Below are 26,172 nucleotides of genomic sequence, written 5' to 3' on the forward strand. Positions count from 1 at the left end.
AAGAGAATAGAAACAGTTGGACTTAAAACTCTACAACAGCAATAAACAGAACAATGATCTTGATTTAGTCTCTTTTCATGGAAATATTGCAGACTAAAACTAAAGTACATGTAGTAGTAAGGTTTGTAAGAATTTTAGAAAAATTACCATATTTGATTGGCATCTTAATGTAGCCATATCAATGTAGCCTTATACCTATGTACTTATCAAAGTGAAATCAGATCAAAAGTGTAGGAGGAGCAGCAATTTCAAATTATTTCAAACAGATTTCTGTAACCATGGCAACACTATTCATCAAAATCAGAAAATGATAGCTAGAATTATGTATCTTAATATGTGTGCCTGGTTACATGTATATTGAAATCAGACAAAAACTTTAATTTAGAGTTGATGGACAGACAGCTAGAGGACACCTTACTATCACATTAGTTTTTCTGGTCTCTGTACAAATATGAAGTATCAGAGAAATGTACATACCACACTGATTTCTTTATCCTGCAAAACAGCAAACAACTGCATGGTTTCTTTTCATCCTTTTCTTGGCTTAGAAAATTAAATGAAGGAAATATAATTTATCATTCAAGAGTAAAAAATTATGTTTTATCAACAATAACATTTTATTTTTTTTTATAAAATAACTTTATTCAAATGATTGTTTTTACTTTGTTTTTAGCCATTCTAAACAAAATATCTACATTTAACAGTCAAATATACTATCCGGTACATGTATTTACATTTACACTGGGCATGAATGGTAAAAAAGATTTGTATATTGAGGAAACATCAAAACCTGTGAAGCATCAATTTCTTTATCCTCGTAACAGCTGCACAGCACGCCCCTAGATATCTGTCAAAACAAAGTCAGAGCATTAACCCTTATGAAATACAAAAGCGTTACATGTCGTTTATACAGTAAGCTATAGGGCTGGGCAATAATATCGATATTTCAATATATTGCAATACAATGACAAAAAATATCGTATCACATACGATTTTGTAATATCGATATATTGGCAATATTTTTAGATTAAGGAATTTTGTCATTAAATATAAAAATGGACTTATAAAAGTTTGTTATTAAGCCAAACAGTAAGTCAGAAATTGTTTTGTGGGAACATTTCAGAGGATAACTTAAGGTCAAGATCTAGTAAATGAAAGGTGCCTACAGATTTATCAAACTTGAGAAATAAATTCCTTTATTGATGCTTTACAACTTTAGCTTGGTCAAAAAAGGTGTTTCGGGGCATAATTTGTAGGTAAACAAGATGAAAAACTGTATTTTAAACTGTCATTTTCAATGAAAAATTAAGAAAACCAGTCATGAATATGGGAGTTTTTTTCGTATTCGGCAAAGGAAATGTATCCAGATTGCCTACAGTCTCTCAGGAAACGGTATTTAGTATGTTCATGGCCTCTTCTTTAAATCAATATCAAATTTAATACAGGTATCCGGTTTACTTTTCATATGATATTAAATTGAATGACATGTAAATACCCTATTTTCTACATAATTCTGCTAAAGCCGTAAAAGTATGGGAGAAAGAAAGTTGAAATTGATTATGACGTCATGATGGATCTACCACCAAAAAACTAGTCTCAAGTTATTTGCTAGATCTTGACCTTAAATGAAATCAACAAAAAAAAATTTTCGTGTTGGTTACTTATCATAGTTTTGTACATTCTGCACGTAAGTTAAAGTAAATATAATAAAAAATGCCATTTTAACTACATTGAAAATATTGCAATACATATCGCAATACAGTTAAAAATATCGCAATATATCGCAATACGAAATTTTGGGCCAATGCCCAGCCCTAATAAGCTAATAGAACTGTGAGAGAGTTCACAAAATTACTATACAATTATAGCCTTTTGATGAGGTCAATCCCTTGATATATAAGACCTTAGAGAAAGCACACGACCGAGAACGAAGTGCGAGGTCGATATACGTTCTCTAAGGTCTATATATCGAGGGATTGTACCGAATTTAAAGGCTACAATTGTTTTATTATTTTTTTTTATCAGTTTATAAGAATGTCTTAAAACCCTTCTTTATAATACTCGGTACCTTCTCATACAAGACATTGTTATGTCATTGCATTATGACGTCACAGTAATGAAAAGCAGCTGCAGTATCTGTTTTTAGAAACATCCAGTCTGTAAAGACTATTGTGACGTCAGCACTACTGTTGCTTTACAGAAGAATGTTTCCAAATTTAGAAACAGCAGGTTTATAAATTTTTAAAATAGAAACATCCAGTCTGTAACATTTTTTATACTTGATCATGTGATCCAGTTTGAGCCAATGAGATAGTTGGAACAATAAAGAAAAATAATAAACCACAATATTGTCTGAGAAATAAATACCGGGTACTATATTGTCATCCAATGTTTTTCCTTTTTAAAAAATATTTTGGCCCTAGGATGAATTTCACAGTTTTTTTGGTAATAGCCTTGAGTTTACTACATGTACGTACATTGGCCTCAAGTTCAAGTTGAAGATCACAAATAATTATTGCTTTAGTTTTTGACTTTCAATACCTATATCATGCATATCCTTTAGAAAGTCATAAAATGGTTACAAATTTTATACTTTTTCTACCTGTTGAGCTTAAACTTGATGGAATGACCTTTAGTTTAGGTCATGACACACTTTCTAGAAATATATTTATCAAGTAGAAACTTTTATTATTTTTTTTAGAATACTGTACAATGAACATATGAATGAATAGAAATTTGTCTATTCCCTGCAAGTAACGATGAACTTTATGAATTATTTTTCTTTGTGTCAGATATCATGATTCATCTTTCAATTTGACTAAAGTTATAAAGTGACCCAAATAATTCAGTTTTACTGAGAGTAAATATAACCTTGAATATTTCTTGAAAAATCTTGGATCAAGTTCAACACAAACTTTAGGTCATATGTCTTATTTGTGATGAACCTCTAAATGTACTCCATTATACGTTACAAACTAGGGTAGGGAAAGAAATTATACATTTTTGAGAGGTGCCTTTCATAAAATGACCTTGGGTAAAGGTCATAACAAAACTTCAGGCCTTAAACAATCTTTGTATAAGATATGAACTTTCCATCTTTTTCATATGAAAGTTTCAGTTGGTAGAGCGCTCGCTCTGTCATAGGAAAGTCATGAGTTCAAATCTCAGTCATGACTAATCTAAGTTGATAAAAAATAGGAAACAAATGTTCCTTCTCCATGGGCTTGTCACTTTGAAGTAAAAATTGCGGTTCCTTTGGATGAGACCTTAGAAACCAAGGCCACGGGTCACAGCAGGCGTTTGTAAGAAAAGGACCCCTCACTGATCTATGGCCCTGAATACATAGTAATACTTAGTAATACCTAGTAATACCTATTAAAGGTCAAAATTTGAAGCCCTTCAACGGTATATAGTGACATCTCTATATGAGTGAAAAATTGTCGAATGGGACATAAAACAGCATCAATCAATCAATCACATGAAAATTATTGTATACCATACTTGAAATTGACACTTAAGGATGTACAACACACCTACCCCCAAAAATTCCTGTCGTTTAATTTTCGTTATTTTTGTATATATTTAGTACATGACTATATCTACTGCATGTATGCACATTTTGGACAAAATCGTTCGAGTAGTTTTTGGACAGGAACTTCCAAAAGTTACCCCCCTTTAGTTGTTTACAAGGAGAGAAAATTTTTAATCAATGAACTACTTAAACCTTGATTTTCAAAAAAGCCAGGTAAGATATAAATGTCAAATTTCATTGACTTATTCCTTTAACCATTTAAAACAAAAACATAGTCATCTTTTTGATACACTTATCATCAAAATAATTTTTTAAGACCTTAAACTGAAAAACTATGAATTATCTAAGCCTTTGAAATTGTGTATTTTTCAAATTCAAAACTTTTTTGTGAAAAAACCTGTAGTTTAATTTTGGTAAAAAACTTTCTTTAGGTAGCTGGTAGTAAAAATAATCTTTATAATTTTTTGTATAATTTTTGTACGACCAGTTTTGGTTTAATAGCGGAAAATTACCCCCTCCGCCTTTCTCAATAAATCACGTTCCCGCGCGTCTTTCAGACGGGGGTCGATCACTTTGCTATGAATCTACAAATACACATTTTAAAGAGATCAAATTAGAATATTGCTTTTGCTTAAAAAATATCTTAACTTATGAATTTAAAAGTTTTCATATGTAAAGCGTATTTAAATGTATATTTTTAGGCAAATTTTGAATAACCCTAACACCCCCACCCCTTCCTTTTTTGCGTCGCAGACTATTAGCGTTTGACGAAACGTTGTTTACAGTGCAAATATACTAGTATATCGTCATTTGAATCCCGGAGGTATTCATTTGTTTTTAAATTCATGAATGCAGAATAAATATTGACTATTGTTTTTATATATGCATAAGGAAAAAATTACTGAAGGATTTTAGTGTTTAGTCCATATACATGTACATGTATGTATGCGTTATGCATTCCATATCACATGAAACCTGGATACGAATTCAAGTTATGTTGAACTTGAATATGTCGATTTTTAATTTTATTTCAGTTTCTTTAATTTCATTTATAAAATATGGCGTATGTTCAACTCTCCTGTGCTATAAATGGAATAATTGTAGTTTCTTTCACGTCATTATTTCAAACGAGACAGTATGTGCATGTGGGGCTTAGATGCATAGATGTACACCCCTCATGATATTGTACGCATTCTTTCAATGTCGTTGCCTCTACAGTAAAAATGAAAATTCCGTATTCGTCCACATTAACTTCAAAATATCAAACATTAAACTCTTCATCTATTTTAATTTATATCAAATCACACATTGATATTTTTAAAAATCTTATAGGCTACGCTTTGTTTTGATTGAGGAAATGCGAACCGACATTGACAGTGACAGAAAGTCAAACGATTTGCTGCAATAGGATATTCATAACTTCAGATCATTTCAGTACTAGTGAACAATTCTTTTCAATTCTATACTTACATTGTGTATATGAGGTCTATAATATTATCTCGGATTTATCAGGTCTTGCTGTAAATGTATCTGATTCTGTGGAAAACCGTGAATAAAGGGAGGAAATAAACATCTCCTACATTTTCAGAGTTGTTCCTCTTTGATCAGTAAGGGTCTGAGAACAACATCGATTTTACATTGTAAAAAGTTTTTTGTTTGTTTATTGTTGTTTTATCTAATTAAAGAAGAAAAACAATATTTATATCGTAAATGCACAAATTGTAATAAAGACCGTTAATCGGAATGCTATGCAGCCAATTGTACATAATGAGAATTTCGGCAATGTAAAATAAAATTTTCAGAATAAAAAAAATGCTGCGCTTTGATCAAGAATACAATTTATTGTATCTATGAAATAAAATGAAATAAACATTAAGGGATGGTATTTCATGTCTTGTTTTTTATGGAGTTTAATCGGGTTAATTAAAAAAATACTTATTGAGTATGGTACGCATAATCACAGCCAAGCCCCATATCCCACTTTTCTTTTATGATTGATCAATTTGTACATCGGGATCGTTTTATTCGTCATTTTGACGCTTTATTTTTTCAGAATAAAAAAAATGCTGCGCTTTGATCAAGAGTACAATTTATTGTATCTATGAAATAAAATGAAATAAACATTAAGGGATGGTATTTCATGTCTTGTTTTTTATGGAGTTTAATCGGGTTAATTAAAAAAATACTTATTGAGTATGGTACGCATAATCACAGCCAAGCCCCATATCCCACTTTTCTTTTATGATTGATCAATTTGTACATCGGGATCGTTTTATTCGTCATTTTGACGCTTTATTTTTGACGTTAAATTTGACGTCACGTCAAACGTTCAATTGAAATCGCAAGAGTTATCTCCCCCAGTGTGTTGTACGTCTTTAATTGCAAGTGACCTTAAACTTGCTGGTCATTTAGTCAAGGTCATTACACACTCTTAGATTACAAACAGTCCTTGTAAGTACAAGCTTCCAATAATTGTCCGTTACAAAATTATAGCTTGACATGATTGTAATGACAGAGAGGCAGACAAGGGGATTCAGGTGAACAAAAACTGCATCCTTTTTTTTCAAAATGTCTATACTACTTTCTTTGGAAACAAACCTGATGTTTATTTGTTAAAATTGAAATCCATATTATCCGATGATGTATTATTAGTTACATAGTCTTTTAGTGACAGGGTATGGGATGATACCTGGTTAGTAAATTTCATACCTGGCGAGGCGGAGCCGAGTCAGGTATGAAATTTACTAACCAGGTATCATCCCATACCCTGTCACTAAAAGACTATGTAATGAATTTACCCCACCGATGAAACATTCACGTTTTATCTGCAGTTTATAAATGGTTTTCTCTGCTGAATGCTTTATCGCGCTTATACTGTGCCTATTATGACGTCACATTTGTGTTTGTGACGTTATACATCGTCCGGGTATAGATTTCACTGACAGGGTATGGATTTACAACTGACCATGTATAAGTAATCCACCGCTTTCACGTGACAGACTTCAACCAATCGTAAGCCAGGATTTCACGGAAAAATCAGCAGAGGTGGGGTAATTGAGCAACACTGGATATCTTCCAATAGACACCGTCTTAGAACCTGAAATACAGAATTGGAAAAAGATTGTGATTCTAAGCCACTTATTATCTGAAATATTCAGATTATGTCATAAAATTCCAATAAGCAGATGTCATCATGTCTTTTTTTTCACTGACACAATTCAAGGACCAAATTGAGTCAACTAACAAAGTATGATGATTCAATCTCTTGTTTTCCTAAATACTGGGATGCAACTATGAAATTCAACAAGAGGCCCAAGGGCCACATCGCTTACCTGAGCAAATCGGCTAGGAAAAAGCACAAATCAGATTAGAACTGAAATGTTTACTGAAAGGGGGAGGGGGGGGGCTTGAATTTTAATACTACTTGAGAATGCCTTCTTATTAACACAGCATATGACTTTACTGTTCTTGATACAAAGATTTTTTTTAAAACATTTTCTTCCTATATATAACTTCATAATAATTTGAATTTGATTCCCCATTGTCTCCCTCCCTACCCCAAAGGGCCATGATTTGAATAAATGTAAATCTTCAATACATGAGGATGCTTACATGTCAATATGACTCAACATAGCTTTTCTGTTCTTGGGATTTTCCCCCCTTTTTTATGCAAAACTTCGATCCACCATTGTGGCCCCATCCTACCCTGGGGGGTCATGATTTGAACAAATTTAATTCTACACCATGTACACTACCCAAAAATGCTTGCATATAAATACCTGTATCACTAATCATGGCACTGCTATTCTTGAGGAGAAGATTTCTGTAAATATATTTTAATGTAAAACTTGGATCCCCCATTGTGCTCCCACCCTTCCCTGGGGGTTATAATTTGAACAAACTAGAATCTACTCTATTTGAGGATGTTTCCACATAAATATCACTGATCATGACTTTGAAGTACTTGAGAAGACAATTTTAAAAGATTTCCCTATCTAGTCCTAATTAAAACTTTGATCAGCCATTTTGGCCCCACCCTAACCCCGGGGGTCATGATTTGAAAAAAACTTCAATCTACACTACCTGAAGATGATTTCACGAGTTTCATCTTTCCTGGCCCAGTGGTTCTTGAGAAGAAGATTTTTAAAGATTTTTCCTATATATTCCTATCTAAAACTTATATTGGCCATTGTGGCCCCACCCTAACCCCGGGGGTCATGATTTGAACAAATTTGAATCTACACTTCCTGAGGATGCTTCCACATGAGTTTCATCTTTCCTGGCCCAATGGTTGTTGAAAAGAAGATTTTTAAAGATTTTTCCTATATATTCCTATCTACATGATCTAAAACTTTGATCGGCCATTGTGGCCCCATCCTAACCCCGGGGGTCATGATTTGAACAAATTTGAATCTACACTACCTGTGGATGATTTCACATGAGTTTCATTTTTCCTGGCCCAGTGGTTCTTGAGAAGATGATTTTTAAAGATTTTTCCTTTATATTCCTATCTAAAACTTTGATCAGCCATTGTGGCCCCACCCTACTCCTGGGGGTCATACTTTGAACAAATTTGAATCTACACTATCTGAGGATGCTTCCACATGAGTTTCATCTTTCTTGGCCCAGTGGTTCTTGAGAAGAAGATTTTTTAAAAATGCCATTAATTTTTCTTTAATTCATAATTATCTCCCCTTGGAAAAGGGCGTGGCCCTTCATTTGAACAAATTTGAATCCTCTTCACCTTAGGAAACTTTGTGCAAAGTTTCCTTGAAATCGGCCCAGTGGTTCTTGAGAAAAAGATGAAAATGTGAAAAGTTTACGACGACAACGACGACGACAGACAACGGACAAATTTTGATCAGAAAAGCTCACTTGAGCCTTCATCTCAGGTGAGCTAAAAAGTTAGTTACTATGACTTTCTTATTTAGCTGACACAGTCCATTTAACCAAGAGCTGCGTTAAAAAGAATACAAAGCAAAATGATTACAGTAATTAAATCCTTCCATGTCCTAGGAACATCCTATTCACAGTAATTGCTGTAACATGAAAACTGAATTTTTAATAGAATTTACAAGCTCTGTGAGGGTTCTGTTTAGAAACTATTAAGGCATTTTGTGTTCATTCCACATGTGTTCCCTATTCAATTAAAATAGGCCTATATATAGTTTTAATGAAAGAAGAAAGTACGGTATGAACAAAAATCCGCCCAGTCCCAAAATCTTATTAAATTGTACTAGAAACAAGTCGAGAGTGACCTCTTCCTATGTCATTTTAATTTTTGTTATTATCTCAAACCATTTCTCCAAGAGACCTCTTCAAATATAGGTTGTTTTCGTAAGAAAATAACGCTATGATGTTATGACGTCGTCAACTTGGCGTTATCGAATTTCAACTTTTTAACGTTTCAACTTTTAATCCCGATACAGCGCCAAAAAAAAAAATAATTTTGAAGTGAAAAAAAGTTAAAGCTTACTCTTCTGTTCCATTTGTGGACTATTCTTAAAATGTGGAGCGAGTTCGCTGAATATAAAAATTAATTTTCTTTACTGGAAATATTGTTGGTCATGATTTTGCTACTTTTTGCTAGAAAACGATTTATCAAGAAAGTCAATGGAACATTTATAGCTTGAATTAGTCTATTATTCCAATCTTTTGCTCACGGTGAAATCTTCAAGTTCCTAAGAACAATATATCTTTCTTTTATTCACTTTGATTTTGTGTGTGTGAGGGAGGGTGTGTGTGTGTACAGTATAAATTTGTAAATAGAAAATTAACACGGGAACATACACCACAGATATACGAATTAACTGCATACGACATTATTGGTGTATTATTATGATGGTTCTATATGAAGACGGCTATCTTAATTTAATTTTTGTTGATAACATGTATATAAATAAAACTAAGACAATTTTCAGTTTCGGCTTTTTTCTTTATGAGAAAACACATGCATACAAGAACATCTTTTTTTTACTATACAAAAAAAAGAACATCAGGATATTCAAATCTCATTGGCGTCGGGAGCAAATTGAAAGTAGGGAGGGGGAGAGTAGGCATAAAAAAAAATGTTATACATTCAAAAGAACCTGACAAGCAAAAAAATAAAAAAAAATTAATAAATAAAATAAAAAGGAAATGTGCATTGGCCATACACGAAAATCTTATTTCGTTTGTGAGAGAAGTGTGTGTGTGTGTGTGTGTGTGTGTGTGTGGGGGGGGGGGGGGGGGTTAGATGCGAACTCCAGCACAAAATTTTTTTCCAAACACCAACACTTTCCCAATTATTGAAGCCTGTACTGCAACATGTCTGTGGAAAGTGGGGAGGAGGGGGGGGGGCTAAACCTACGCAGCAGTGTCCGATGTCTATACTAAGTCTATCTATAGAAAAAAAATGTGGGGCCCGCCCGGTTCCGACGCCTATTATATGGATCTCTTTAAAAGCATGCAAAACATTCAAAAGAGTCTTTTTTGTTTAATAATTAGCATTGTAAATTCCCCCTCTGACAACTCTGACAAGTTATGTGAAATCATTATTCCACCCTTTATATGATAGGATTTTCAGCATTATTGAATCACACGTTATGCACATTCTTTAATTGCAGACTAATGTTTCATCATGTTTATAAAATGCAAATATATCTAATCTTGGTATTTTTAACGACTTGCGTTTAATTTTTATTTCAAATCTTTGTTATGCTCTGAAATTCGGAACGAAAATGACATCTGATTTTAATCAGATTGCCCTTGATGGCAAATAAGGGCGTCTTCGCACGAGTGAAAAAATCGCAAGAGTTAAACATCGATATATCATTAGTGCTTTATTATTAAAATGCGGGATATACATTCTTCCGAGTTATATAACACTTGTAAATAAATCTTTTTTTGTATAATTCTGATTAGAAACAACTTCACACGAACAAGTTGTCATTTTGATTTGATTTAATTGAGGATGTAAACTCAAACTAATTTTTTAAGCAATATAAGGGATATCTTGAGCTAAATAAAAAATACGCGATTAAGTGTAGATTAAGATGATACTTGCTATCTACGTTTAAATTAATTTTTTCATGAATTTGAACTTTAATATTCCCAAGTTTCTGTGGGTTAAATTGACGTTAAACTGCATCTGATATTTTTTATCCGATCCCGAAATGAGTGTATATATACATGTATTATTGTTTTAAATCTCGAATATCTATGAAACCTGATTGATTTATATTATTGTGTAAATTACAGGAATTCAGATCTTTATTTAAAACTTCAAAAAAATAGATTTAGGTCTTTTTAATTTTATTTTGTCTGCACGCCATTTATGATTCTAAAACAAGGATTCTCAGGATTTAATGAATATAAATGTTTTTTTGCGAACACTGCATCTAAATCTAACATTTTTTTCACAGCACTTATCTCAATGAATGTAAACTTGAAAATATACCTTTACAAGATGATGATGAAAACTTTTTTAATGGATACGGGTTAATAATAACTAAGTTTATTAAACGTTTACTTTTTGAAATCAAAGGGAGCAGTGAGTCGGAAATGTGTTACAGCTCTTTTCCCCAGACACAAAAAAAATTGATGAAAATTGGGACTGATCAGGAGTGGCAATAAATCAATAAGGGCCGCCACGCTAACCATTTTTTGTTTTGCAAGGTACCGATAAATATGACCCCCCTATTTTTTTTACAATAATTTCAATGAATCCCTCTGATCCAAAATGCCCCCCCCCCCCCCAAAAAAAAAAAAAAAAAAAAAAAACGTGTGTTTGAATTTTCTTGTTAACTTACATCGCTTCCTAACTCCGTCGTCTTTTGATGTTTCGGGATCCCTGACAGATAATTAATTACAATCATTTTTGTTTATATGTAGCAATTTTTATTTAAAAGAAAGATACCAGGTGAAATATAGGCCTTTTTTTCGTTAATTCATCGTGGTATATAAACATCTCTTAAAATATAGACTGGTGCATTCAAAAGTTTATCGAGATGGCACAATAGGCAACAAATATAGAGCGTGAAATAAATTTCAACATTTTCGAGTATCGTTTTTATACCCCCCGCTTGAAAAGTGGGAGGGTATATAGTAATCGTTAATTCCGTCCGTCCGTCTGTACGTCCGTCCGTCCGTCCGTCTGTCCGTCCGTCCGTCCGTCCGTCTGTTACGCTTTGGGGTACCCATCTCTTATCCGCAACTCCTCTAATACCACTGAATGAAATTTGATGAAACTTTCACAGAATCTTTATTACATATTGCCATTGTGCACCTCCTATTTTACTTTTTGATCCGACACATATTTTGAGTTTCCCGGCCACAGGAAAACATGGACTTTTTCACCAGTTATAACCATATGGGAGGCGGGGGGTATCATTTAGTGAGCTCATTGCTCACAGTACCTCTAGTTTATATTTATTTTCAATCCGGCTGCGGGAAGGATATATTTTCAAATCTATCCGTATGTCTGTGCCGTATGTCTGTGCCGTGTATATGTACGTATACATGTGCATTTACATCAGAATGCAAGTTCCATGTATAGCCTCGGAATATTGATAAATTTGAAGAGATTTTGCAAAGAATTATTTTATTTTATATAGGCTAGTGTTTTGAATAAAAATAATAAATTATAAGAAAATGAAACTAGATCTATTGTGACGTCATCTTTGCGTTATTACGTAATTTATTCACATCTGCTGATGGTAGCTATGAACTCTCTCATTTCCAAAATAAAATTATACCGTTGGCATAAAAAAGAAGCCGGTTTTCTTCTTCTGTGCTAATTAATACGATTATTCAAGTGATCTTTTTTCTTTAGCGTTTTCTTTGGATCTTTATCCTTATCTGAATTATTTGTCAGATGCAGGCCTACACATCGAAGGGCCATCGTCATAGAGTTGCCTTATTATCCTTGCATATTTTCCAGTTTGTATGCTATTTTTTTGACAAATAGACTTACATGGAAAATAAATATATTGCCGATGCATGAAGTATGTCTTAATAACATTTTTTTTAATGAATTGTGTTAACATAATATTTCACATAAATAAAATTACACCTCTCAATGATCTTTCAATTCGCCACCGGAAATAATAATATAAAGTCAAAATAAACATACTGCACATTCCTCGAGCAAAATCTTATCCCTGTTTTCATCAGTCTTTCATCAAAATGTTTTGAAATATATGTGTTTAATTTTGCTCGAGGAATGTGCAGTATGTCAATTTTAGAAATATCTGTTGAAAAAAGTGGAAAAACTAGCAATTTCCGGAAAAAACGGATCTTTAAACGTGGTGTATACGTCTAAATAACGGAGTGTGTAAATTTTGCTTTGCTTATTTTAAAACTACCAATCTTCTAGTACATGTAAATAGTTTTTATAATTCGACAAACCTGTTTATAAAATTACAGAAAATAGTGGGCCTCTGTATAATAGGTAACGTACTTAATTCTTTGCATAATATTTTATATTTGAAAAACACAAAGAATTAATAAAAGCGACATTATTTCACAAATTGAATATGCTATATTTTTCTTTTCAATTATATATGAGTGTGTTAATAGTACAGGTTCTTGGCGCATTCACAAAATCATATATTGAAAATTTGCAACTGACACCCACATTCAAACTTCCTATGGATACATAGCAACGGCGAAAAAAACTTAAACAAAAGCTGTTTGTAAAACACTTATGCCCCCCCTCCCACAAATGGAATTTTTCCAAGTCCAAGGGACATAACTCTATTAAAAATGGCACAATCATTCCCAAAACAGAAATTGTCCTAGAACTTCAGCTGATAAATCTATATTCTAAATTTCATTTCAATATGTGCAACCTCTGCAAAGAAAATGAACGGAAACTGCAAATAAGTGGAATTTTTCTAAGTACAAGGTGCATACCTTTGACAACAATGGTGCGATCGTACCCAAAACAAAACTTGACATAGATATTCAGCTGATAAATCTATATACTAAATTTCATTTCAATATGTGCAGCCTCTGCAAAGAAAATGAACAGAAACTGCAAATAAGTGGAATTTTTCCAAGTCCAAGGGGCATTACTCAGTCAAAAATGGTGCGATCATATCCAAAACAAAACTTGACCTAGATATTAACCTGATAAACCTGTATACCAAATTTCATTTCAATATGTACAACCTCTGTAAAGAAAATGAACAGAAACTGCAAATAAGTGGAATTTTTCTAATAACCAGGGGGCATAACTCTGACAACAATGATGTGATTGTACCAAAACAAAACTTGACCTAGATATTCAGCTGATCAATCTGAATACCAAATTTCATTTCCATATGTTCAACCTCTGTGAAGAAAATGAACAGAAACTGCACATAAGTGGAATTTTTCTAAGTCCAAGGGGCACAACTCTGTCAAAAATGGCAAGATCGTACCCAAAACAAACTTCACCCAGATATTCACCTGATGTATCTGTATACCAAATTTCATATCAGTATGTGCAACGGTTGTTAAGAAAATGGACAGAAACTAAATGGACCGACAGACTGACCGACAGACAGCAGCAAAGCATATGCCCTCCCTTCTTGGAAGGGGTCATAATAAATCATTTATGTTATTGTTAAATTTTGTTGTAACTTTCTTGTGCAATTTTGTAAGAATTTTCATCCGAAATACAGATCGAGATCATAAAAAAACTAAGCACGGTATACACATGGTATAGAAATCAGATTACAACAACAAATCAAATAGGATTCTGATGTCAAGGCCCCACAATGAGCATATTTAAAATCTGTGCAGCCTTGTAGAGAATACTTATCGGATTAAACAACGTGACTACTATGCCAATAAACATGCCTAGGGGTTTTTCTTAGTGGTTTGTTTTTCCCCACAAATAGTTCAACCAGAGAAAAACAGAAGACTTCGGCCTACCAGTAATAATTACGGACTAAATAACATTGACTCATCTAAGGTAGTGTATTTTCAAGATTGTTCAAATCAGAATTTAGAGGGTAGGGTGGGGACTTGGGCCACAATGTGGGAACAATTTTTACATCGGAATATATACTAAACTATTTTTAAAAATTTTCTGGAGAACACCAATTCCATGATTATATTTTTTATATGGGACAAAGGGAAACATCCTCAGGTGGTTAAGATTAAAGTTTGCTCAAATTATGACCCTGGGGGTTAGGGTATGGCCACAATGAGGGATCAAAGTTCTGCATAAGAATATGCATAGGAAAAAAATCCCCAGAACAGTAAAGTTTTGTTTAGTAGAATTGACATTTATTATCGTTTTACAAACAGCATGACAGTTTGCTTGATATGGCGTGCTAAAATTTTATATGCCGATTATCATTTTACTTTTCGATTGGACAATTGATTTCAATGGAACCAATAATACTTTGCATATGAAACAGAACCCAACAATACCACTGACAATACTGACCAATCATATTAAATGACATGTTAACGAGTATGCAGTAAACAACAATTACATGTGGACGTACAAAGCAAGATTTTTTACCTGATAGCTACAAAGTATAACAGTAGCATAGTAGCCTTGCTTACTAATTCCATTCTTTGAGTTTTCTTTATCATGCACGTATATAAAACCACATGCGGTCAAATCACTACAAATATAATACAGCTTTTATAAGGACAGAAATCGGTCTTAGACAGACCACGTGTTGCTGCTGAGTGCAATCATTGAGTGACAATCATTCAATGTGATTGGCCAGTATTATCAGGATATAGATAGTTTTCGATAGGCCTGAATTTAGCGAAAGTTACCTCCCGTTGGCCGCCATATTGGAGGTCGACTCGGTGATTTTCCCTCTTTGTCTTACCAAGTTTAAGAAACTATAGCAGAAATATTTGGTAGAAAATTTTTATCAAATAATTTTTTTTAAATAAAGGAAGTTTCCAAAAATTTATATACTTCAGAAAAATAATGATTTCTAATTCAGAATAGCAAATATAAAAAATTTAAATTGGTTGAACAATGAAGGAATATGAGCGTTTGGACCTCCAGTATGGCGACCAACGGGAAGCAACTCTTGGTCAATCGAAAACTATCTATTGTTGAATTCGGAGTTTCATATGCAAATTATTATTGATTCCATTGAAATCAAACATCCAATCAATGAGTAAAACCATAATCAGCATACAGAATTTTAGCACGCCTTATCAAATAAACTGTCGCGTTGTTTGTAAAACGATACTAAGCATCTGAATGTAATGAAGTTTAAATGTATTCAAATGATGTCCTTGGGGGTGTTAGTGAGGGGTAACAATGGAGATCAAGTAATATTGTGAAAAAAAAATCTGTAAAAATCTTCTTTTTAAGTATGGCAAAATTAAAGATGTATGGCTACGTTTTCAGTACAGTGTAGAATATCTGTGACAAATACTTGAGAATTTTTTTCTTGAAATATCAACTTAAATTTTGACATGGGATAAAATATATATCTATACTTGCTAACTGCATCGTTAAAAAGATAACTTTTTAAGGAAAATTGTTTTTATTCATGAAAAATAATTGGGCTGTCCACATCACATGTTGGACGAACAGGACAGACAAAATCGGTTGTATCTTCCATCAACTACAATATAAATTGCAAATCTACATTTCTTGTACTATATTCTAGGTAAGCAATTATGTTCAAACCTTTTGTCATATTTCAAAATCATTTAAACTCATTAAAATATGAAAAAAGTGACAAAGTGTTGGACGAACAGGGACAGACAAAAAGTCTATTTTTCTGTTCTCAGTGCTTAAGGAGAAGTATTTTCAGCTTTGGAATTTGAAATATATGATGACCAAAGACATAGAATGCAAAAAAAATGGGAAAAATTGATAAATAACACTAGTATGAAACTTTAAAATGTCACTTTTTATGTTGGACAAACAGAAGACAGATGTTGGAAAAACCTGGACGGACACTGAGGATTTAGGGAATTTTAATCTCTTTTGTATTTTTTATTACACATAATAAATGAGGAAAAAACACACAAAATGATCTATCTCCATCTAAAAGATATTTATTCAGGTAATTATTGACATAATCTTAATATAGCTGCTATGAAGTTCCTCTCAAGATCTTCAACTGTCTCTTTGGTATATACTGTTAAAAGAAGAAATTAAGATATTAACTCTATTTCATTTGAATTAATTAGAGGTAATCTGTAATCAACTTTTATAGATATGACCGAGATCATTAAAAAAATTTCACTCAAGTTTGCTGGACATTAAACAATAAGAATTCAATATAATTACCATAATAACATAGATATCTATAAAGTATTTGTCCTTGTTACGTCCGAATGGAAATCATTCTGTCCAGATTGAAAAATTATCGCTTTACTTTATATTTTGATGAAATTACGAAGTTTTTTCAATCTATAATAACAATCACGGTAATGTAGCATGATAATGTGTGAATATGTGTGATGTTAATTGATTTTGGCGTCTAAATTTCATAAAATATCACATTCGGACGAACATTCGGACGAACACACATTCGCCCGTAACTTACATACTTCAGTGCGACGGACAACTATTTTTCCTTGCCTCCGTCCATCTTGTAAACAGACTGGTTTGCGGTAAACACGTGATGCAATCGTTTTCTACCATCTCAAGACATGTATGTCGTAAAAGGGGCCCCAGAGAGGTCCGTTGATTGAAAAAATCGGTATTTAATTTTACAATTTTCGCCCGTAACATAGGACAGACAAAGGAGAAGATTTAATTAATTTAACATATTTCACAGAAAAACAATGTTATCTGGATAGAAATGAATTTTATTATGCAAGAAAGTGCATATCTACAGCTGAAAGCGGCAAGAAGCTTTAAACACGCATGCAACATCTGTCAATTTAATCATTTTTGGTCAGTGTAAATTGGACAGACAAGAGTTCGTCCGACACACAATTTTCATTTTAACTTTTATTAATTAAAGACAGTTTCCATGGCAACTAGAAAAACTGATTTTTATTGAAGAAACATCGCTAGTAAAATTAGCAAAAGAACTGTGTCTGTAGAGTAAGATTTTATAGGCTCATACAACCGTTTAATATATGACCCTATGCAATGTCACATTTTACATTCCAAAAAAAGGAGGAATGTTGAAATAAAAATTGAATAATTTTTTTTATGAGTGACTTTGACTTATGAAATTGTGTTAAATATATCTCTAACCTGTAAAGTATATTATATTTGTGTCTCAGGTTTATTAATTTTTATAGAAAATTAGTAAAAATTATTTTTTCATAAGCCACCCTAAATTTACACCTGACTGAAAACATAGCCGTATGCTTTATTGATATAGCGACATTCTCAAATAATAGAAATTTCAAACCCCCTTCCCCCAAAAGGTTAACTTTTCAATACTGAGCTGATTTATGTTTTTTAACTAGCCCATGTACTCAGGTGAGCGATGTGGCCCATGGGCCTCTTGTTTAAATCCTTATAATGATGATGTAATTAATCCAGCATCTCTTGTTTTTTAAGTTATATATATTTTTTATTTATCATATTTCATGGTTGTGATATGCAGTGGCACATGTAGGGTGGAGGTGTATTTTGTGTGTGAAGGGGAGTAAAGCAACTTAATGACTAAATATCTAAAGTTTTACGATTCTTCCTAGTACCAAGACTAAAAAAGGGTCCATTTTTAAAATGTTTGAAGGGGTTATCAAACATCAATCATTTATTTAGTTACTTTACTGCGAAGATTTAACAACTTAAAATCCAAGAGAATGCAGAACCCCTGCCCTTCTAGATCCGCGCATGATAATATCAAATTTCAATGACCTAAATTCTTTTGAAGCCACTAGCACTAGGCCTACACAACCCCCAGATTTGGAGCTTGGTGACAACATTATCAGTAAAAATGTTACAGTGAAATGAAATTATCCTACAAATTCCTTTTTTGTTAAAACATTAAAACATTTAAATTGACTCTGATATGTTGAAAAACTTTTGAAAATTATGTACTTCCTTCTTCCTTATTTACTCAAATTCTATCGTAAACAAATAAAAACAAGAAGGAAAAATAATATCATTTTGATTACCAATTTCTCCAGATGTTTAACCCTACATTGTTGCTATTTACAGTGATTTTATAGACTAATATATCCACATGAAAATGATGAATTGCCCTTTTCAACGCCAGACGCCAGTCTCGTTTGCTTCCACCCTAGTCTTGTCCAAAGTATTTTGAATTCCGATCCCGATGATTTTTGTCATCTTTTAGGAGAGATGACACAGTTATAAGTTAGCCTAGGTCACGCAAGTCGTTTGACCCCCCCCCCCCCACTCAACATTTCAACAAAAGTATTTTTTTTTAAGTAAATAATTTCAAAGTAACTTTGAAACGTTTAGATGAAAAATAATCTGTTTATCCAGGTTAAAATATACATTTCTCTTACCCGTAACATTTTGTATAAAGAAGATGGGCGAATAAGGCGGGCAGAATGCCTATAGTGCGACAGATAAGAAGTCAAAATTTTAATCTCAATTAAATCCAAATTTTACTTGATATTTCATCTAATATTAAAGTATACTTTATGTAAAATATCTACAATTTACAAAAATCTCAAAAAAGACTGAAAATATTTGCCGTTGGAAAAGCTTACACACAATAAAAAGAACAAAAACGATCATTTTCTCATACTTTAACACATTTTTTCAATATGGTTGGGTCTTCTCTCCATTTTTTTGAAAGAGGATCCTAAAAGTGTGCAATAAAATACACATTTTTTGGTTTTCAAAACATGGAGCGAAGACCCACTATACCTTAAAAGTACACTTTTATGACACAACATTAGCATCTTTCCGAGAAATGCTTCAAGTCCATAAAGTCGCAGGTTATATCACACACATAATTTAAATGCCTCAAATGTAGCATAGTGGTTAACGCGTTAGTCTCAAAGCAGTATGTTATTGATACGTCGGATTTTTAATGCTAGGGTTCGAATCCCACGAATACCATCTAATAATTTTATAAAAGAAAATTTTTTTTACGAGATTTTTTCTCTCTCAGAAAAGTATTTTTTCCTCAATTTAAAATTTCAATAATTAGAGGTTGATTTAAATACTCAATTCACATATTAAAAATAATAATTATAAATGTTATACATTGATGTTTAAAAAGTTCAACATGGAATATTTCAGATTAATTCTGATCCAAAACAACTACCTGTAAATCATAAAATTTTTATTGCACATGTGCTAGCTTAGCCTTAATTGTAAATTCTGTAAACAAATCTGAAATCAAATATATAAAATTGTTATTGAAAAAAGGAGAGATAGAAAGGCTTAAAAAGAACACGATTTCCGTCGTCTTCACACAGCAGTTACGATTGTCTCCTTTAATTCTACTCAAATACATTTTTGCAAAAAAAAAAAAAAAAACAAACAAATTTGGTCGAATTTTAACCAAATACTTTATAAAAAGTGCTCCATGCCGTATTCAAACTTTAAAACTAATAAAAACTCCAATCTGTGCTTCTTAAATTATAAATTTTGTATCAAACTGAGAAATTATACATGTATAAACATAAAAACACAAGTAAACAAATTTTATTTCATTTCCTTAACAAAATATTTAGAAGTCCCGAAACGTGTTAACCCAAGTCCCACAACGTGTTGTCAGGTCCCGAAACATCCATAATTCATTTTATTCATTTATTTTAATTAGGACAAAAATTAATCGTTCGAAAGATTCAAATATTCCCGTCATATATTATTGTACTATCAAAATTTGTAATTTGTCTACAATGATATCATGGATGTCTGAATTTATGTTTACTGTGTATACACAGAATACAAATCTCAATGAAACTCAATTTGATCTTAGTATATACCCGACCAGTGCGTAATATTGTGTGGTGTTACATAATTAGGTACATGACACACTGTAAATGATACTGTACTATATAAATACTAAATATTATTTCACTTGCAAATATTATATTTTTCATGTTACACCTACGTTCCTGACAAATTAAAAAAAAAAAAAAAGATTACGATAACAGGTCAACTTTAAAGTCAAATTTTCACCTAGCCACATTTAATAAAGTTAAGATTAAATTAAAAATGTTTTTAAAGACATTATTTGAAACGATATCAAATGAAATCATGTTTTTACCATTTAATACTTGTACTTAATTTTTCTTTAAATTCAAATCCCCCTCCCCCAACAAGTAAACTTTTCAATAATATGATTTGTGTCTTCATAACTTTTTTTTTTGAAAATGACAGCAAACCACTTGCTCAAACGCTACTCGGAATTCCTCGGATGGTTTGTGCCTCCACTTTGTATCAACAGCTAGATTCTTATTCTTTGGTAAGATTGTTTCAATTTTTATTTTTTGAATATGACAGCGAATCACTAGCTCAAAGGCTACTCGGAATTCCTTTGTTGGATTGTGCCTCCACTTTAAATGAGAAGATCTGGGAGTCAGCCGATGATTATCAGAAACCGGTCGGCAGGGCATGCTTGCTGTGTCATGGCACCTGATCCCCCTCTGATGTTTTACAGATCCTTGTTTACTCTGCTCCTAATTTGTATTGTTTATTGGACTTTTGAACTGGAATAGCATTCGTTATCTTCTTATTTCATTTTAATCAAAATAAAACTAGAGTATGTAAAAAAAAAAGATAATCACAAAGGTGTTTGTGTTTACGTTAAATGATTAAACTATTTGCACTGATTCCAAGTGTTTTGGTTAGGATGCAGTGCTCATGTATTACTAAACTTAAGTAATTTATATACACGGTAATTTTATTTTGGTAAAATTTTACTATAAAAAAGTAAAATTTCATGCATTTTTATCGCGTAAATTACAGTTTAATATCTTTCTAAGCTATATTAAAAATCGATGAACCATGTACTCAGTATATTATTTTCCTTTTTTTATATTCACAGGAAGCAGAATTTGTGCAAAACCTTTTGCGTGAAAATCAAGAAGAAAACACTTTCCGTGGCCTTCAACTCGACTTTAGATATATCGACGACGTATTGTCAATTTCCAAATGTTCTGCGTCGATATGATATATCCTGGTGACCTTGATATAAAAGATACCACAGAGTCTGACACATCTGTTTCATACTTGGAAAATTTACTTGAAAAAGACGTTAATGGTAACCTAACAACCAAGCTATATCATAAACGTGATGACTTTAACTATTCTATCGTCAACTTCCTTACTTGTGCAGCAATATACCTTCATCACTTGCAAGCGGAGTACTAGTATATATATCTCAGTTGATTCGATACGCAAGAGCATGCTCTACGTATGAACAATTTCTAAAACGATGTAAATTATTGACAAGCAATTTGATGAAACAAGAATATCAGCAGTTTCGTATAAAGTCATCATTTCGTAATTTCTATGGTCGATACAATGACCTTGTCAGCAAATACAATTTATCATTGAGTCAAATGCTGACTGACGTTTTTCATACCAATTTCTAGTCCATTATGTATACACTGAATTGACGACGGATTTTTCCGTTATTTCCCGATCTTGACAAGGAGCACACAGCGGGTGTGACCGGTCAGCAGGGATGCTCACTCCTCCATGGCACGTGATCCCACCTCTGATGTTTCGGAGGTCCATGTTTGCTATGCCCCTGTTTTGTATTGTGTTACGGACTTTGATATTGAATACTTTTCGTTATCTCCATATTCTTTTCTCACTCTATCTTTATGGCTTTTTGTGCACTACCTGATTGCTTTTTAAGTGTCTTTAACAATATACTATTAGCTGGTCTGTTTTTATCTTGCAATAATAAAGAATTTTGTTAAGTGACCAGTCATTGTGGTAAACTAGTCAATTTATCATTAACTATATATTTTGTTTTAAACCTAGCCGATGAATTTTTATATAATTTTATGTAATATGTTATGTAGTTTTAGTCATTTGGTGGTTCAATAAATGACATTTTTAGTCAATTATTTTCTTAATAATATATATAGGGAATATTTCGCCTCCGTTTTATTTTCGCCCCCTTCGCCATATCCTTCTTTGGGCGAATTTAAAGAGGGGCGAATACAGTATATTAATTTCTAAAACAAAACTATGACGGGGTGAATTTAAAACGAGACAAAATTGTTTTCAAGTGTGAAGGGGCGAAAATAACCCTGTTTATACATCTGTAGTAATTTTACCAGAGGTTAAGCAAAAACAAGCTGCGAATAGCCTCGTTACAGAAAAAAATGTGGATATAAATGTTATTATGTTCCTTCGGATTCGCAGTTGGTTCCAGTATGTGTAAATATGCAGATAATTTGAGAGGATTATTATTTTATTATTATTATTTTGAGAAGTGATTTAGATGGTACACATAATAACGAAATGATACTGGCAGGCGCGTCGCCCAGTATAAAAAGGCGTCACTCCTTTGAGTCTATAAGGGACACAGACTCAAGGAGTTCATTTGGTGCCCCTCGGATTATCCTCAGGGATATTAAACATTTGTCATATGTACAGTCTTCAGATTCCCAGTTTTGGTATAAAACCAATACATCATATACAAAATTGAAAGAGTGTAAAGTTTCTATTACAAATATATTGGATGATTCCTTTTGCGATCCAATGTCTTCGGTTTCAAAATGTTCTGTGCGAAACTGTAAAACCTGTGACATTTTGATAACTGACACTTCTTTCACCAGTAATCTTACTGGACAGAGCTTCTATACCAAAACTTGGGAAAATCTGAACTGCAAATCTTCTAATGTTGTCTACGGAATAGAATGTAATTTGTGTGGACTTATTTATGTCGGTGAAACCAAGGGATCGCTTAACAAAAGAATATCAGGTCATCGATTTCAAATAAATCATGGTGGTCAGCAGCTTTTATATAAACATTTTAATTCACCTGATCATTCTATTTTATCAATGAAAGTTAGAATTCTGGAAAAGATTTATCACCACACAAATAGTCCGTCGTTGAGTACACCTTTCCGTAGACAACGTGAAGAAGTATGGATTAGGAAACTAGGGACAGCTTTTCCCTATGGATGTAATGACAATGTCGATAGTGTTGGAAATCTTACTAGCCCGCAGTGTAATAATGTAAATGTGATGGGACTTTTTAACAATACTCAGAGACGTAAGCGTAGTCATGGACATCGTTCGTACAATAAACCTGCAATACACGACGTCTCTTTTGATTCATTACTACCTTATGTAAATCAACAGTTAGGTCTACATCATATTCGAACCAAACTTTACTCTGTCCCTTTGAAACTTTTAAATAGTCTTCTTGAAAAGACCAAGGAACATCCAAATTTAGATTCCTCGACACCTGAATATAGGCTCGGTTCTGTGATTATGGATATTGCACATCATAGGCTTTTTAAACCCGCACGTTTCACGGAAGAAAATGCAGCTAAAACAATCCGTCTTTTCCTTAAACTTCAATATGCCAATAAAGGAATTGACGCGGTTAATATTAGTAATATTCTTAATCACAAAAGGGTCCAGTCTCGTATTCCACCATATTTCAAGTTAAAGACTACGCCTTGTATTTCCTACAATTATACATCGACCATTGCTTCCAAACTTTTCAATAACAAAAACACTTTACATGGCCTGGATATCGACTATCTGAAAAATAATCCCCTTTCGTGTTCATGTTCTTCTTCGCCCTATAACTATAGTCCTGCTGGACACGTAACTACAGGTGACGTAAAAATAGTTCGTAATGAGGACCTTAGATCACTTATTTTAAAAGGTCCTATATATAGGGAACCCCGATCCTTCAACTGGCGTCGGAATTTCATAAATATTATGGATTCTGTTGAAAATTACGCCAGACGATGGGCTAGATATGAAAAAGAAGACATTGACACCTTGTCAGAATGGATTAAATGTATTAGATCCATGTTAAAGTCACGTATTAAAAGATTGAGGGGCAAAATGAAAACCATCTATCCTTCTGTGTTCAATAAACCAGAAGTGAAAAAAGAATTAGATAGATTACACGATCAGTACGTACTGGTTCCTGCCGACAAAGCAGGTAACAACATTGTCTTCGTTTGTAAGGCTCATTATATAAATTGCATTCTAGAAGAACTTGGATTTAATTCTACAAGTGGTAATCCTACTTATACATATACTTCTCTTTCTAAGGAAGAAATTCTTCAAAATCACCTGTCAGTTTTGAATACTTTTAATATTCCACAGAGCCAAAATGAATTTGAACTACCTTATATATATTGGATTCCGAAACTTCATAAGAATCCTTACAAACAAAGATACATTGCAGGTTCCAGTAAATGTTCAACCAAGCCTCTTTCGTTACTTCTCACTAAAATATTGACAGTAGTGAAGGAAAAACTTCAAGAGTACTGTACAACTATATATTCAAGAAGTGGTGTTAATCAGATATGGATACTTAAAAATTCTAAAGAACTTTTGGACAATTTGAAATCACAAGACTTTACAAAAATCAACAGCATAAAAACTTACGACTTTTCAACTTTATACACAACAATTCCGCACGACAAATTAAAATCCAGGCTTTTTGATATCATTGACAGCTGCTTCTTCAACAAAAATGGAACTCGTAAGTTTACTTTCCTCGTCATTGGTCATTTGAAAAATTATTTCGTTAAAACAGATTCTGATTGCACACATAAGTACTCTGAAGTTGACATCAAGAAGATGCTTGAGTTTCTGATTGACAATATCTATGTGGTTTTTGGAGACCAGGTATTCCAACAATCTATTGGAATTCCCATGGGTACAAATTGCGCTCCGTTATTAGCAGACTTATTTTTATATTCATATGAAGCAGAATTTATGCAAAATCTTTTGCGTGAAAAGAAGAAAACACTTGCTGTGGCCTTCAACTCGACATTTAGATATATCGACGACGTATTGTCAATTAATAATGGCAATTTCCATTCCTAAGTCGACACGATATTTCCTGGTGAGCTTGAGATAAAAGATACCACAGAGTCCGACACTTCTGCTTCATACTTGGATATTTTACTTGAAAAAGACACTAATGGTAATCTAACAACCAAGCTATATGATCAACGTGATAACTTTAACTTTTCTATCGTCAACTTCCCTTACTTATGCAGCAATATACCTTCATCACCTGCATACGGAGTATTTATATCTCAGTTGATTCGATACGCAAGAGCATGCTCTACGTATGAACAATCTTTAAACGATGTAAATTATTGACAAGCAAGTTGATGAAACAAGAATATCAACAGTCTCGTTTAAAGTCATCATTTCGTAAATTCTATGGTCGATACAATGACCTTGTCAGCAAATACAATTTATCATTGAATGAGGCCGGTATTAAAAATATCTTTGTTTCCCCTAACCCGACCCTAAATTTCCAAGTTGGGTCGGTAGGTAGGTAAACAATTTTATTTTGTGACAGCAGCTTTGAAAATACATTCTAAAATTTATTGGAAAATTACATTTATAAATAAGAAAAGTACGAAAGAGTGATCTGTAAACAAAATTGCTAAGTGTCATACATATGCCGTTTAAAGCAAAATTCATGATTAATTTACAACTGTAATTTAGATGAACTTGTGAAATATCTCACGCCAGAGTACGTTTATATTAATCGAATGACAAAAAACAAGATTATCAAATTCGCAAAGACTGGACATCCGAGTTTATTTTTACA

General features: G+C 32.8%; 1 protein-coding gene across 1 annotated transcript in view; it reads right to left on the minus strand.

The window, feature by feature from the left end:
- LOC134242230 (uncharacterized) overlaps positions 1-18,699 on the minus strand; it is a gene marked incomplete at its 3' end in the record, with an annotated part of 35,057 nt that extends 16,358 nt beyond the window's left edge. The window contains exons 1-4 of the mRNA XM_062724313.1: positions 18,578-18,699; positions 6,498-6,629; positions 735-847; positions 474-543 (exon numbers count right to left, since the gene is read on the minus strand). The remainder of the gene's footprint in view (positions 1-473; positions 544-734; positions 848-6,497; positions 6,630-18,577) is intronic.
- Between the last annotated feature and the right edge of the window lie 7,473 nt (positions 18,700-26,172).

This window comes from Saccostrea cucullata, unplaced genomic scaffold (genome assembly GCF_032062105.1).
Source record: "Saccostrea cucullata isolate Sc308-1 unplaced genomic scaffold, CSIRO_AGI_Scuc_v1 ctg2820, whole genome shotgun sequence".
Taxonomy (NCBI): domain Eukaryota; kingdom Metazoa; phylum Mollusca; class Bivalvia; order Ostreida; family Ostreidae; genus Saccostrea; species Saccostrea cuccullata.